Source organism: Salvelinus sp. IW2-2015, linkage group LG17 (assembly GCF_002910315.2).
Source record: "Salvelinus sp. IW2-2015 linkage group LG17, ASM291031v2, whole genome shotgun sequence".
Taxonomy (NCBI): Eukaryota; Metazoa; Chordata; class Actinopteri; order Salmoniformes; family Salmonidae; genus Salvelinus; species Salvelinus sp. IW2-2015.
Genome location: NC_036857.1, coordinates 37448515 through 37463752, shown reverse-complemented (window position 1 = coordinate 37463752; position 15238 = coordinate 37448515). Strand labels below are relative to the sequence as shown.

General features: G+C 43.1%; 1 pseudogene; it reads left to right on the top strand.

Annotated features, from left to right (window-relative positions):
* Positions 1–84: 84 nt before the first annotated feature.
* LOC139029010 (uncharacterized) lies at positions 85–14653 on the top strand (annotated as a pseudogene).
* Positions 14654–15238: the final 585 nt, after the last annotated feature.

Genomic DNA, 15238 nt, shown 5'->3' with positions numbered 1-15238 from the left:
AGCAAGTACAAGGGAAAATCTATGCGTTTAAAGGAGCTCAGCTGAGTTCAAATTCGGCGCTACTAAGTGGTTAGCTCCGTGAACATGGAGACGGTATATACAGCCACGTAGAAGTAAATGGTTTAAACCATGACAGAGAGTTGGGGGTGTTTGTTTCATTTGGAAGCTTTTATTTTCATATTTACCACTGTAAAACATATTTGCATTTAGAGGAGCTAATGTCTCATTCGGGGCAGATGAGCCTCCCCCGGCTCCCCCGTAATTCGCACCCTGAAGACAACCAGCTTTGACATATGATTCTCTATACTTCTAGCTCCAGTCTTGCCACCAAGACCTTCCTTTGAGGTCCTGTCCAGAATCCCTAGTCTTGTTGCCTGATTCTTACATGCTGACCAGACCAGACACGTCGCGTGCGCGAGCGTTGCAAAATACATTTAGAAATCCATGTTATTCAATTATTGTGTTATTCAACTTGTGTCTAATCGCAGTGCTCACCATAAAGGGCTGCATAGAAGGCTGCACGATTAATCGAATTCAGATTGAAATTGAGATATTGGCATGTGCAATATCCATATCGCAAGTGGCTGCAATTTTCTCCTTTCTTTGACACTCTGTTAATACAACAAAAACTAGACTACAGTACCTCCTCCAATGAGAGGCGCTGATGTCCATTCATTCACTCTACATGCACAGAAGATGCTGGCCAATCACAAGCGGGCTCTCTCACTCTCTGCATGGCATGCACATGCTGGCCAATCACAAGCGTCCCCGCTTAGAGCATGCAGTTAGATGCTGGTGAGGAGAGAAAAGGCTATACCTCGTGTGTGTCGGAAACATGAGTGTCTCATGTTGGTAAGGCTAGATTAAAAGAATGTGATAGGGATACCTCCATAATAAACGTTGTTCTGTATAATCAATATTGTTTTGTTTTAAGTAGTTTCACATTCAATGCTGGTTGAAGCTGAATATACTGACCCAGACACGGCGCCAGGATAAAGTGACTAAAGGGGGCAGTTGAAATTGGCGTTCTTGCATTGGAATTATATTGAATTCCCCATATATCAAGCCATACGACAATAAACATCAAGTTTAAATGCAGAGAACCATTGAGTGCTTTTAAAGTGACGGATAGTTTGTCGCAAAATCTGCATCTCCACTGCCGTAGTATCATCACAACGGACAGTGCCTTACACACTAAAGCAAGGCTGTTTTGGTAATGAATATAGGCTACAAGATAGATGGGGTTGTTCACCAATTACAAACAGCCTATGTGAATGCAGCCGTACACACAGCTGTCTTACCAGAATAATTGCAAACTAAATGCTGAATAGCAGTTTGGCTTGGAATACCGACACAACCGCGAATGTGAACAAATAAATGAGAACAGAACAAGACAGTGGTACCAAGTAGTAGGCCTAGTAAACAAAATATCAGATTGATAAGGCATGGCAATCTACATTTAGGCTAGTTACATTAGCAGTGAACAAAAGGCGAATGGAGATCCAAATGACCAAAACAATGAGATGCAGCAATGGACAGCTGTCTTGACAAATAAATACTGCCCCCTTCAAACATGGAAAATTAACCACTCATGAGTTCAGCAACCTGTTGTGTTACGGCATCATACATTTCTGTGGATCAAATTCGAGTAATCAATTAAGCAATGCCAGCCTACCATAAACACGTTTCCAATACGTACAGTTCCATTTACAACCACGAAAACCAATAGCCTACCAAGAAAATCATAATAGAATGTATCTATTTCTATGATGAAACATACTGATATGTATCTATACCCAGGGGCGTTATTTGGGTTCTTGCATTGGAATTATATTGAGTGTTGCTTATATCATGCTATATCACAATACACGGAATATATCACAATGGAAAATGAGTTCTCGCACGTGGCTGTGGACGCCCCAAAAGTCAATCCATGTTTCAATGTAGTAAGCACGGTCGGCATAGCGGAGAGAGGCCTAGAGAATCATTGCAGGATATCAAGTGGGGTCCATTTGGAGCAGGCGATTTCAGTCTGCAAAAACTGGCGAGCGACACTAAACTCAGCTTCCACCAAATTTGTTTTGCTTAGATCCAGCAGTGGTTTCACCTTTTTCACATCTAGAAAGTCCTGGCTCTCTGGGTCAAAGGGCACACAAGGACTCCACCAGTTGGCTGTTGCATTCGCTGAATCCTTCTGACATTCTCACCAATGACAGCATTCAACGTGCTGAAGAACAGTCTTTTAGACTCGGTCTCTTCTCCTCTGTGTCGCTGGCCTACTGTACTGTCCACCATATAGCTGGAGATTTGTACTCGCACAACATCATGGTTTGCTTGGAGGTGGTGGCCCAAACGGCTTCGAACTCGCTGTCACACCTCAGCTTTTCGACGCACTCCAACCCACTTCGGACCACTTTGACTGCAGTGTAAAGATCCGTTGCTTTTGCCTGGAGTAAGTTGTGTTACATCTGTGTTGTACGAACACGTGCATTCGATGTCAGAGAGGAACTTCACAATGCCACCACAACTTTAACAACCACTGATAYAGTAGCCAGTTGTCCGGTCCATTCTCTTCCTATGAACTAGATGCTATTAAATTAAAAAGGTTTGTACAGAGAATCTGCAACTAGGGTAGGATTCTAGGCTAACTTGGGCTGGCTCCTCTGTTCCAAGATCGTCATGAGCAGTCGGTGGTGCAGGGGGCTAACGAGCCATTACCCTGGCGCAGAGATAGCCGGGCTTGGTGGCGGCCTCTGTGGTGGTTTGATGCTGCTGCTGCTCATTGCTCTCCTACTCCAATTGGCTTTGTTTGGGAAGCCAATTTCTGATACCCATCATGGCAGCTGGTTCGAGCTAGCTAAATAGGCTAAGGCTAATAGCACTAATGCTTTTTACAGCTAGCTAAGAAGCTAACTAAACTCTGTATTGGTGGCGCGTGAGGCAGAGTTGAGTGAAGCTGCTTCAATGGTGAACTTGACCCCGCCCTTATCAATCAAAATCAAATATTACAGGTGGAGGCGTATCAAGTTATTCACTTAGCCTACCACAGATGAGAAGCCTTTTTCCCCACTTTTTACGGAAACCCAAAGGAGTCATACCTAACCGCCCCAGTGGCTTTCCAATTCCAAAGCCCCCCGACACACACCACGGCGTGCTCTGTCCATTGTGCTGACACATGGCAGTGGAGATACAGATTTTGCGCAAACCTGTCACTCAATCGCTTGAACTTTTTAGCAATTTGTATATAGGGACATTAAACTAAAACTGAGGGGGCACAAGTTTCAACTGAGGGGCCTAAGCCCCCTTTTCCCCCCTTGTGAAGCCGGGTATGTATCGACCATTTATACAGACCACAGTATGTACTGACTACAACCCTCTTTGGGAGATTAAGATGAGCAGTGAAATTCTTTCTCTATCTTGGCCCAGGTGTTTGAAGGGAAACAGCCAATCTACAGACCACATCTTCAGGTCAACCATCTTTGATTATTTTGATGGGCATTAGTGGCTACATTTGGGAGATATTGTGATGATCGAAGTCACTACCGGTAAATTAAATACTAAGTGGTTCAGCCTATGTGCTGCACATGTGACAGATTTGTTGGCAGATTCACAATAATGTGCCTTGCTAGAATTGACAATGGTCTGTGGCTGTGTAGACGCTGTTAATGATAACGCCAATGTTGGTTTTAAACCAGTTTGGTCAGGAAGCAGTCTTACAGAGTGTTCAGAAGCTGGGCGAGAGACAACCACACATGTGATTAGGACTCTTACATTCAACAATCAGGTGTAATGTTACATCCGTTTCCCATTGACATGATTTACTATTTCTGCTTGTTGATATCTAATGAAATTGTGTTTTCATGCTCTTTACATTCATTGGCTGTATGTATTAAATCTGTGTTTTCTGTGTGACATTTCACATGCGGCTGGTGGGAGGAGCTATAGGAGGACAGACTCATTGTAGTGGCTGGCATGGAATTGTGGTTTCCATTTGTTTGATACCGTTCCATTCCTTCCATTCCAGCCATTACAATGAGCCCATCCTCCTATAGCTTCTCCCACCAGCCTCCACTGATTTTGAGTCAATATTTGGACGCATTCATCCAATACTTGGCTGTGAATCTGAAGTTTTTTTGATCAGTATCTTAAGGTCATCCACTGATGTTTGTCTTGCAAGGTGACTGCATGGATAGGAAAAGTTCTCCTCGCGTTTTTTGTGGGGTGCCGAGATTCTAAGGTTACGGAAGAGAGGCAATAAGGGAACAAACAAAACTCTACATTTTAAATCAAGGGCCCATGTGGTCCAAGAGTAAATAAGCCATGGACTTATTTTAAAACTGGTCCAATGAAGGAATAATTTAATGAAATAACGGTATGTTGACACTCTTCTCTTTTCATTAAAAGATTGTCTAAGAGTGGTGCCTAGGTCCAGCTTGTAGCCATAGCGATGGCATCTCGGCAACCAGGGTCAAAAGTCAGACAGTCCTATAGTTCCAGTGCCACTGAATACATACTGTATCTGTCTTGTTTATGACTTCGTACCAATGGAATATATTGTTGTCTTCCCAGGTGATTATTTGCACAGATGAAAAGGCCTACACAGACCTGGGGAATCTGGAGGTGGAGGACAACAATCAACAAGCTCGATATTTCCTCTACTCCACCATCTTCTACCAAGACCTGGGCGAGTATGCTGCCAGCCAGGGGTTGGTGCAACTCTACTGTCTTCATTAGCTCAATTTTTACTTCTATTTGAGTATCACAGTACAGTGGAGAACATATTTTACCTTGAATTAACACATTTTCATACAGGCTATGTTGATAGTCTTTAAGGTGTTGACAGAAATTATATGTAGTTATTGAATACTGTAAGCAATCACTTATGTAACCCTTTCTCTCATAGGGTGACAGTGGCAGTGTTGGCTATTGAGGGGAAAGACGGCAGACTTGATGAGCAGGGGAGACCAGCAGATCGTACAGGCGGGAAAGGTTTGTGATACTTAAAGCAGGGCTCTCCAACCCTGTTCCTGGAGAGCTACCCTCCTGTAGGTTAATTTCAACCCCAGTTGTAACTAACCTGATTCAGATTATCAACCAGCTAATTATTAGAATCAGTTGCACTAGATTGAGGTTGGAGCGAAAACCTACACGACGGTAGCGCTCCAGGAACAGGGTTGGAGTGCCCTGCAATAAAGAATCTTACATTACTTTCTTTCGTGCTGTGTATTTCTTTTGAGCCACAAATCTATTTGGCTTGTTTGTGATCAGAGTCAGTTGTGCAAGATGTGTCTTTTAATATGGTACTGTATGTGTCTTCTTTCCCCCCTAGGGGGTGATAGCAAGTCCACATGAACTACACACTGAATTTGAGATTATAGAGAACAGGATGATAGCTACACATTGTAGTGTCAATTTGCTGCTCCCCACAACTCTGTAAGTGTTGAATTACACATCGGTATATTCATTGTGTATTTACAAATATAGTACATGTATGTGTGTGGTCAGGGACGGACTGGGTCAAGAATCCTGGTATTTTATCCAAACCAGCCCACATCACTGTGCAGGCCACCAGCCATACACACATACCCCAGCCCCACACATACACCCTGACCCTACACAGCCTACCTAGACACAGGCACTAGTACTGACACATAACATTGGCAGAACAGTTGTATTTCTCAATCATTTCTGCACCAGTGACTGATGAGACATGGTCCTCCTACTCTTTTTTAACCAGCTCATGTAAAAACACCACTCGAAGTACAACTCAACACTATAATTGTGTTTTTATTTTTTACAATGTTCTACTTTGTAGAATAATAGTGAAGACACCAAAACTATGAAATAACACATATGGAATCATGTACTAACCAAAAAAGTGTTAAACAAAGTAGCCATCATTTGCTTTGATGACAGCTTTGCACACTCTTGGCATTCTCTCAACCAGCTTCACCTGGAATGCTTTTCCAACAGTCTTGAAGAAGTTCCCACATATGCTGAGCACTTATTGGCTGCTTTTTCTTCACTGTGCGGACCAACTCATCCCAAACCATCTCAATTGGGTTGTGGTCAGGTGATTTTGGAAGCCAGGTCATCTGATGCAGCACTCCATCACTCTCTTTCTTGGTCAAATAGCCTTTACACAGCCTGGAGGTGTGTTGGGTCATTGTCCTGTTGAAAAACAAATGATAGTCACACTAAGCACAAACCAGATGGGATGGCATATCGCTGCAGAATGCTGTGGTAGCCATCCTGGTTAAGTGTGCCTTGAATTCTAAATAAATTACATTTACATTACATTTAAGTCATTTAGCAGACGCTCTTATCCAGAGCGACTTACAAATTGGTGCATTCACCTTATGATAATCCCAGTGGAACAACCACTTTACAATAGTGCATCTAACTCTTTAAGGGGGGGGGGGTTAGAAGGATTACTTTATCCTATCCTAGGTATTCCTTAAAGAGGTGGGGTTTCAGGTGTCTCCGGAAGGTGGTGATTGACTCCGCTGACCTGGCGTCGTGAGGGAGTTTGTTCCACCATTGGGTGCCAGAGCAGCGAACAGTTTTGACTGGGCTGAGCGGGAACTGTACTTCCTCAGAGGTAGGGAGGCGAGCAGGCCAGAGGTGGATGAACGCAGTGCCCTTGTTTGGGTGTAGGGCCTGATCAGAGCCTGAAGGTACGGAGGTGGTTCCCCTCACAGCTCCGTAGGCAAGCACCATGGTCTTGTAGCGGATGCGAGCTTCAACTGGAAGCCAGTGGAGAGAGCGGAGGAGCGGGGTGACGTGAGAGAACTTGGGAAAGTTGAACACCAGACGGGCTGCGGCGTTCTGGATGAGTTGTAGGGGTTTAATGGCACAAGCAGGGAGCCCAGCCAACAGCAAGTTGCAGTAATCCAGACGGGAGATGACAAGTGCCTGGATTAGGACCTGCGCCGCTTCCTGCGTGAGGCAGGGTCGTACTCTGCGAATGTTGTAGAGCATGAACCTACAGGAACGGGTCACCGCCTTGATGTTAGTTGAGAACGACAGGGTGTTGTCCAGGATCACGCCAAGGTTCTTAGCACTCTGGGAGGAGGACACAATGGAGTTGTCAACCGTGATGGCGAGATCATGGAACGGGCAGCCTTCCCCGGAGGAAGAGCAGCTCCGTCTTGCCGAGGTTCAGCTTGAGGTGGTGATCCGTCATCCACACTGATATGTCTGCCAGACATGCAGAGATGCGATTCACCACCTGGTTATCAGAGGGGGGAAAGGAGAAGATTAATTGTGTGTCGTCTGCATAGCAATGATAGGAGAGACCATGTGAGGATATGACAGAGCCAAGTGACTTGGTGTATAGCGAGAATAGGAGAGGGCCTAGAACAGAGCCCTGGGGGACACCAGTGGTGAGAGCACGTGGTGCGGAGACAGATTCTCGCCACGCCACCTGGTAGGAGCGACCTGTCAGGTAGGAGGCAATCCAAGCGTGGGCCGCGCCGGAGATGCCAGCTCGGAGAGGGTGGAGAGGAGGATCTGATGGTTCACAGTATCAAAGGCAGCCGATAGGTCTAGAAGGATGAGAGCAGAGGAGAGAGAGTTAGCTTTAGCAGTGCGGAGCGCCTCCGTGACACAGAGAAGAGCAGTCTCAGTTGAATGACTAGTCTTGAAACCTGACTGATTTGGATCAGAAAGGTCATTCTGAGAGAGATAGCAGGAGAGCTGGCCAAGGACGGCACGTTCAAGAGTTTTGGAGAGAAAAGAAAGAAGGGATACTGGTCTGTAGTTGTTGACATCGGAGGGATCGAGTGTAGTTTTTTTTATTACAGACAGTATCACTAGCAAAGCACCCCACACCATCACACCTCCTCCATGATTCATGGTGGGAACCACACATGCAGAGATCATCCGTTCACCGAGCTCTGCATCTCACAAAGACACGGGCGGTTTGGACCTAAAATCTAAATATGGACTCATCAGACCAAAGGACAGATTTCCCACCGGTCTAATTTCATTGCTCGTGTTTCTGGCCCAAGCAAGTCTCTTCTTCTTATTGGTGTCCTTTAGTAATGGTTTATTTGCAAATTCAACCATGAAGGCCTGTATTCACGCAGTCTCACTCTCGAACATGTTGATGTTGAGATGTGTCTGTTACTTGAACTCTGTGAAGCATTTATTTGGACTGCAATCTGAGGTGCAGTTAACTCTAATGAACATATCCTCTGCAGCAGAGGTAACTCTGGGTCTTCCTCGGTGGTGGAAAAAGTACCCAATTGTCATACTTGATTAAAAGTAAAGATACCTTAACAGACAATGACTCAAGTAAAAGTGAAAGTCACCCAGTAAAATACTACTTGAGTAAAAGTCTAAAATTGAGTTGAATATTTACACTTAAGTATCCAAAGTAAATGTAATCGCTAAAATATACAAGTATAAATCATTTCAAATTTCTTATATTAAGCAAAGCAGACGGACACATTTTCTTGTTATTTTTATTTACAGATAGTGTCGGAGTGTGCCCCTGGCTAAGACAGAATTTACAAAGAAACATGTGTTTAGTGGGTCCACCAGAGTAGAGGCAGTACGGATGACTAGAGATGTTCTCTTGAAAAGTATGTGGATTAGACCACATTTTCCTGTCCTGCTAAGCATTCAAAATGTAACAAGTGTCAGGGAAAATGTATGTAGTAAAAAATACATTATTGTCTTTAGGAATGTAGCAAAGTAAAAGTAAAAGTTGTCAAAAATATAAATAGGAAAGTAAAGTACAGATACCCCCAAAAATTACTTAAGTAGTACTTTACACCACTGGCCTTCCTGTGGCGGTCCTCATGAGAGCCAGTTTCATCATAGCGCTTGAGGGTTTTTGCGACTGTACTTGAAGAAACTTTCAAAGTTCTTGAAATTCTCCAGATTGACTGACCTTCATGTCTTAAAGTAATGATGGACTGTCGTATCTCCTTCCTTATTTGAGCTGTTCTTGCCATAATAGACTTGGTCTTTTACCAAATAGGGTTATTTTCTGTATACCACCCCTAACTTGTCAAAGGGTGTTACTACATGATTCCATATGTGTTACATAGTTTTGATGTCTTCACTATTATTATACAATGTAGAAAATATTATAAAAAAAGAAAAACCCTGGAATGAGTAGGTGTGTCCAAACCTTGGACTGGTACTGTACGTTATAAAATCCAAGCTAACAATTTAGGCTGTATTGCAAATTAGTGTTCCTTTGAATCAACACCTACCCTAAGTGTTAATTACTATTACAGTGCTCCAGACTAACATGTTCCCCTGAATCATCACCTACCCTAAAAGTGTTAATTACTATTACAGTGCTCCAGACTAACATGTTCCCCTGAATCATCACCTACCCTAAGTGTAATTACTATTACAGTGCTCCAGACTAACATGTTCCCCTGAATCAACACCTACCCTAAGTGTTAATTACTATTACCCAGGGCTCCAGACTAACATGTTCCCCATTAATCATCACCTACCCTAAGTGTTAATTACTATTACAGTGCTCCAGACTACAATTTCCCCTGGTCACTGGTGCCACAAACTTTTACAGTTGGTGGCACCAAGCCCATGATTTGGTCAGACTCAAATCATGAGTAATCATCTTATACAGTCATTCCTAGTGAGGTATAAAAAATAGAACACTGAGTTATTCAAGAAATAAGTTGCTTAAAACCTGTTGAGGATAGGGGGCGCTATTTTTCACTTTGGGAAAAAATCGTTCCCAATTTAAACGGCCTCGTACTCTATTCTTGCTCGTACAATATGCATATTATTATTGGATAGAAAACACTCTCAAGTTTCTAAAACGTTTGAATTATATCTGTGAGTAAAACAGAACTCATTTTGCAGCAAACTTCCTGTCAGAAAGTGAAAAATCTGAAAACGAGGCTCTGTTCCAGGGCCTCCCTATAAATTTGCTTGAAATCTATTAGTATACATGCACTTCATACGCCTTCCACTAGATGTCAATAGGCTGTGAGAGGTGAAATGGGGTGTATAGCTATATCTATGGTCAAAAGAGAGGTCTTGGAATGACATGACCCCAAATTCCTTTGTTCAGGAAGGCGCAGGAAGGTCATCAGTATTGGCTTCTGAAAAGCATTCGTTATAGACGTCTAATATCTCCGGCTTTGATTTTATTGATAAATGTGATAATATCATCGTAAAGTATGTTTTTTCAATATAGTTTTATCAGATTATTGACATTTTTTCGGGAGTTTGGCGTGTTCCGTTCTCTGCGTTTGTTCACGATGGACAGCTTCGCGCCACTTGGCTAGTTTTGCTTGCTAAGTCGAGAGGGAAAAAGGACATTCTAAAACCAAACAACGATTGTTCTGGACAAAGAGACCACTTGTACAAGATTCTGATGGAAGCTCAACAAAAGTAGGACCCATTTATGATGTTATTTCCTATTTCTGTCGAAAATGTAGTTTGTGTTTTCCGCCTTGATTTGGGCGCTCTCTCGCTATTACGTAAGCTGTATGTCGTACTGAGTTATTTTTAGAATTCTAACCACGCCGATTGCATTAAGAACTAGTGTATCTATCATTTCCTGTACAACATGTATTTTTTAGTAAAGTTATGAATAGTTATTTGGTCAGAATAGGTGAGTGTCAGAAATATATCGGAGATTCTGGAAAATAGTTGCTACATTTTCACAATGTATAACCACGGATTTCAGCTCTAAATATGCACATTTTCGAAAAACCATATATGTATGTGTAATATGATGTTATAGGACTGTCATCTGATGAAGTTTATGAAGTTAGTGAAATAATTAATATATTTTGCTGGTTTTGTCGCTATCGCTACTGTTGCCTTGAATCAATGTAGTTGTGTGGTTGGCTATTGTAGTAAGCTAATATAATGCTATATTGTGTTTTCGCTGTAAAACACTTAAAAATCTGAAATATTGGCTGGATTCACAAGATGTTTGTCTTTCATTTGCTGTACACCATGTATTTTTCATAAATGTTTTATGATGAGTATTTAGGTATTTCACGTTGGTCTCTATAATTACTCTGGCTGCTTCGGTGCTATTTGTGATGGTAGCTGTGATGGTAGCTGCAATGTAAAACTGATTTATACCTCAAATATGCAAATTTTCGAACAAAACATAGATTTATTGTATAACATGTTATAAGACTGTCATCTGATGAAGTTGTTTCTTGGTTAGTTTTGGTGGTTCTTGGTTAGTTTGGTTGGTTTTGTGCAAGCTACCTGTGCTGTGAAAGAAATGTCTGTGCTTTTTTGTATTGTGGTGAGCTAACATAAATATACGTGGTGTTTAACGCTGTAAAACATTTTAAAAATCGGACATGTTGACTGGATTCACAAGATGTTTATCTTTAATTTGCTGTATTGGACTTGTTAATGTGTGAAAGTTAAATATTTCTCAAAAATATTTTTTCAGTGGAATGTGGGAGGAGTTCCGCTAGCGGAACCCCGGGGAATGCATGATTACAGATATTTTTTATGTGCACCTAATCCAGATTGTCATGACTTTTGGGTTGACAATTACACTATAGTAATATAGTGTAATTTGGACTTTTTTTTGTTTAATAGAGATTAATTACATACATCTTTATGTGCACTAACTAATATCATAGGCTAATTCATTTGGGGTTCAACATCTGAGGAAGTTCAAACTCAAAACACATCAACTAGATTGCTAATGCAACAAAAAAGAATAGCCACTGCTAGTAGCCATGTATTCAGCCAACAGTAAACTTGATGTTCTAAAAAACTTTGCAGTTGTAGGCTACTACCCATGAGACCTATAGGCCTATGCCCTTGTAATGGCAGGTGCGCATTTTACATCTGTCCCTGAATCAGTCTAATACCTACATGTTTCAAGAAGACCACCACTATGTTTCAAGCAGACCACTCTGTCCAAGAACGCCAAGGTAACCTGTCTAAATGACTATCGCCCCGTAGCACTCACATCTGTAGCCATGAAATGCTTTGAAAAGGCACACATCAACACCATCATCCCAGACACCCTGGACCCACTCCAATTAGCATACCTCCCCAACAGATGACGCAATCAGATCCACAGATGACGCAATCAGATCCACATGCCGCAATCTCTATTGGGCTTCACACTGCCCTTTCCCACCTGGACAAAAGGAACACCTTCATGAGAATGCTGTTCATTGACTACAGCTCAGCGTTCAACACCATAGTGTCCTCTAAGCTCATCACTAAGCTAAGGACCTTGTGATTAAACACCTCCCTCTGCAACTGGATCCTGAACTTCCTGACTGGCTGCCCGCGGGTGGTGAGGGTAGACAACATGGAGGCCCCTCAGTGGTGCGTGCTTAGTCCCCTCTGGTACTCCCTGATCACCCACGACTGCACAACTACAACACCATCATTACGTTTGCTGACGACACGACGGTGGTAGGCCTGATCACCGACGACAATGAGACAGCCTACAGGGTGGAGGTCAGAGACCTGGCCGTGTGGTGCCAGGACAACAATCTCTCCCTCAACATCAGCATGACGAAGGAGCTGATCATGGACTACAGGAAACAGAGGGCCAAGCACTCCCTCATTCACATTGACAGAGCTGTAGTGGAGCGGTCGAGAGCTTCAAGTTCCTCAGTGTCCACAACACTAAGGACTTATCATGGTCCAAACACACCAACACAGTCGTGAAGAGGGCACGACAACACCTCTTCCCCTCAGGAGGCTGAAAAGGTTTGGCATGGGCTCTCAGATCCTCAAAAGATTATACAGCTGCACTATTGAGAGCATCTTTGCCTGGTATGGCAACTGCTTGGCATCCAATCATAAAGCGCTACAGTGGGTAGTCTTAACTACCCAATTTGTCATTATTTGAGCATTGTTTGGATGACATCACTGAGTACATCACTGGGGCCGAGCTCCCTGCCATCCAGGACCACCATACAAGGGGGTGTCAGAGGAAGGCCCTACATTTTTTAAAAGACACCAGCCACCCAAGTCATGGACTGTTCTCTCTGTTACCGCACGGCAAGCGGTACCGGAGCGCCAAATTTGGGACCAAAAGGCTCCTGAACAGCTTCTACCCCCAAGCCATAAAACAGGTGAACAGTTAATCATATGGCTATCCGTACTATTTGCATTGGCATTCTTGCACTGGCTCTCCTTTGTCTTGAGGCTCCCGAGTGGCGCAGCGGTCTAAGGCACTGCCTCTCAATGCTAGAGGCGTCACTACAGGCCCTGGTTCGATCACAACCTACCATGATCGGGAGTCCCATAGGGCGGCACACAATTGGCCCAGCGTCGTCCGGGTTAAGGGAGGGTTTGGCCGGGGTAGGTAGTCATTGTAAAATAAGAATTTGTTCTTAACTGACTTACCTAGTTAAATAAAAATATGCACACTCACTGGACTCTACCCACACACTCACACATACTACACTGTATACTGTATGAGTGTTAGAGTGTCAAACACACTCCCACCTTACATACGCTCACACACACAAAACACACACAGATGCATATTGACGCCACACACAGACACACTTCACATACGCTGCTTCTACTCTGTTTATTATATATCCTGGTTGCCTAGTCACTTTTACCCCTACCTACATGTACATAATACCTCAATTACGCCAACTACCTCGTACCCCTGCACATTGACTCGGTACCGGTACTCCTTGTATATAGCCTCGTTATTATTATTTTATTGTGTTACTATTTTCTTTCCTTTAAAAAAACTTACTTTTTAACTCTGCATTGTTGGGAAAGAGCTTGTAAGTACGCATTTCACAGAAGAGTCTACACCGATTGTATTCAGCACATGTGACAAATACAATTGTATTTTTTTTTTTTATCCTCAAGAAATGTTTTTGTGAATTGACAATCATAAATTGTAAATGGCAAATCTAGCACTCTCACACCAGCGATACATTTGAACAGAGAAACATGACTAGGAAAAGGCCCTAATTTTTCCTTCCACTAGGTGTGTGAAAGGAGAGAGAGAGGCCGGGCAAAGGGGGACTAGAGAGGTGGGCAATGTGGCATCAGACACTGAAATCACCTTCCAGTTTGGAGTGAAGGAACACGATTCACAGGGCTAGGGTGGGAACAGAGGGATGATGAGGAGGAAGTCAAAGAATTAAGGGATTGTGTACCAGATTCACCAGAGGATGAAAGCATAACTATCTTTCGCTGATATTCAGTGACAGCCCCATTGGAAGGTGGCTGTGTATCTGTCCAGCTGCAGCTGAGATACAGACAGAAGGACAGATGCAGTGTGCTCAGAGTACTGATTGCAGACAGGCCATAATGTGATACTCCCAGAACTCGTGACATGTATGTTCAAAATACCTTTTGTTGGTATTGTTGGTATACCAGAAAGACTAGACCATCAGCCTTGGTTAAAGTCAAAGAACATTTTAAACATCACAATCCAGTTTTCAGAGGGACTAAAGCAACGTGATAAGGAGAATGATGATGAGAACCACCATGCTGTTTGTCATAATAGTAAAGCTGTAACTCTCCCCTCTCTCTCAGCTCAGTGGTCCCCTTCTCGCTGTTTCTGGCCATCATTCAGCTCAACTCATCCCAGGCCAGCGCCATTCTAGCTGTCAGGGGTCGCTTCCGAGACACCAGGAGAGATTGGGAGATGCAGAGGAAACTGATAAAGAGAGCCCTGTGAGTGATTATTTAGTGAGAAGGCTGACCGACAGCAGCAAGTGTGTGTGTGTGTCCATGTGTGTTTGAGGAGACCGTGCCTCAGAATGGGAGCTAATTAGTGAGTGAGACTGACAGCAGGATTCACATTAGTGAACAAGGTCTGTTTCTTTATTTGTGTGTGCGTGTGCGCATGCGTGTGCCCTGGCTGGTCAATTTTGTAGTACATAGACATTTGTCAACTTGGGTTCTATTATAACAAACCTAATGCAATGGTGAATCTAAGCGTTGCGGTAGCTTTAGAGGTCCGTAGGTGTGTCAGAAATATTATGGGCGCAATAGCTGGCGGGGCGGTGGCACGAAACGGCTGGGTTTGAATTAATAAACAAGTTGTAGGTGTGATGAGGGCTTAGCCATTCACTGGCAAATCAAAGCCTTCCATGGCTTAATATTGCATGTTTGTCTCAAGTTCTATAGGTTAATGATGGTCTTATGTTGGAAAATTCTCATCCTAGTCCATTGTGGATTGACACTACAGTTTATTAAATCGCATAGGCTACAGTAAAGAGTGAGAGAAACAGTTAAAAAAAATACAAAAAATAAATCCAGT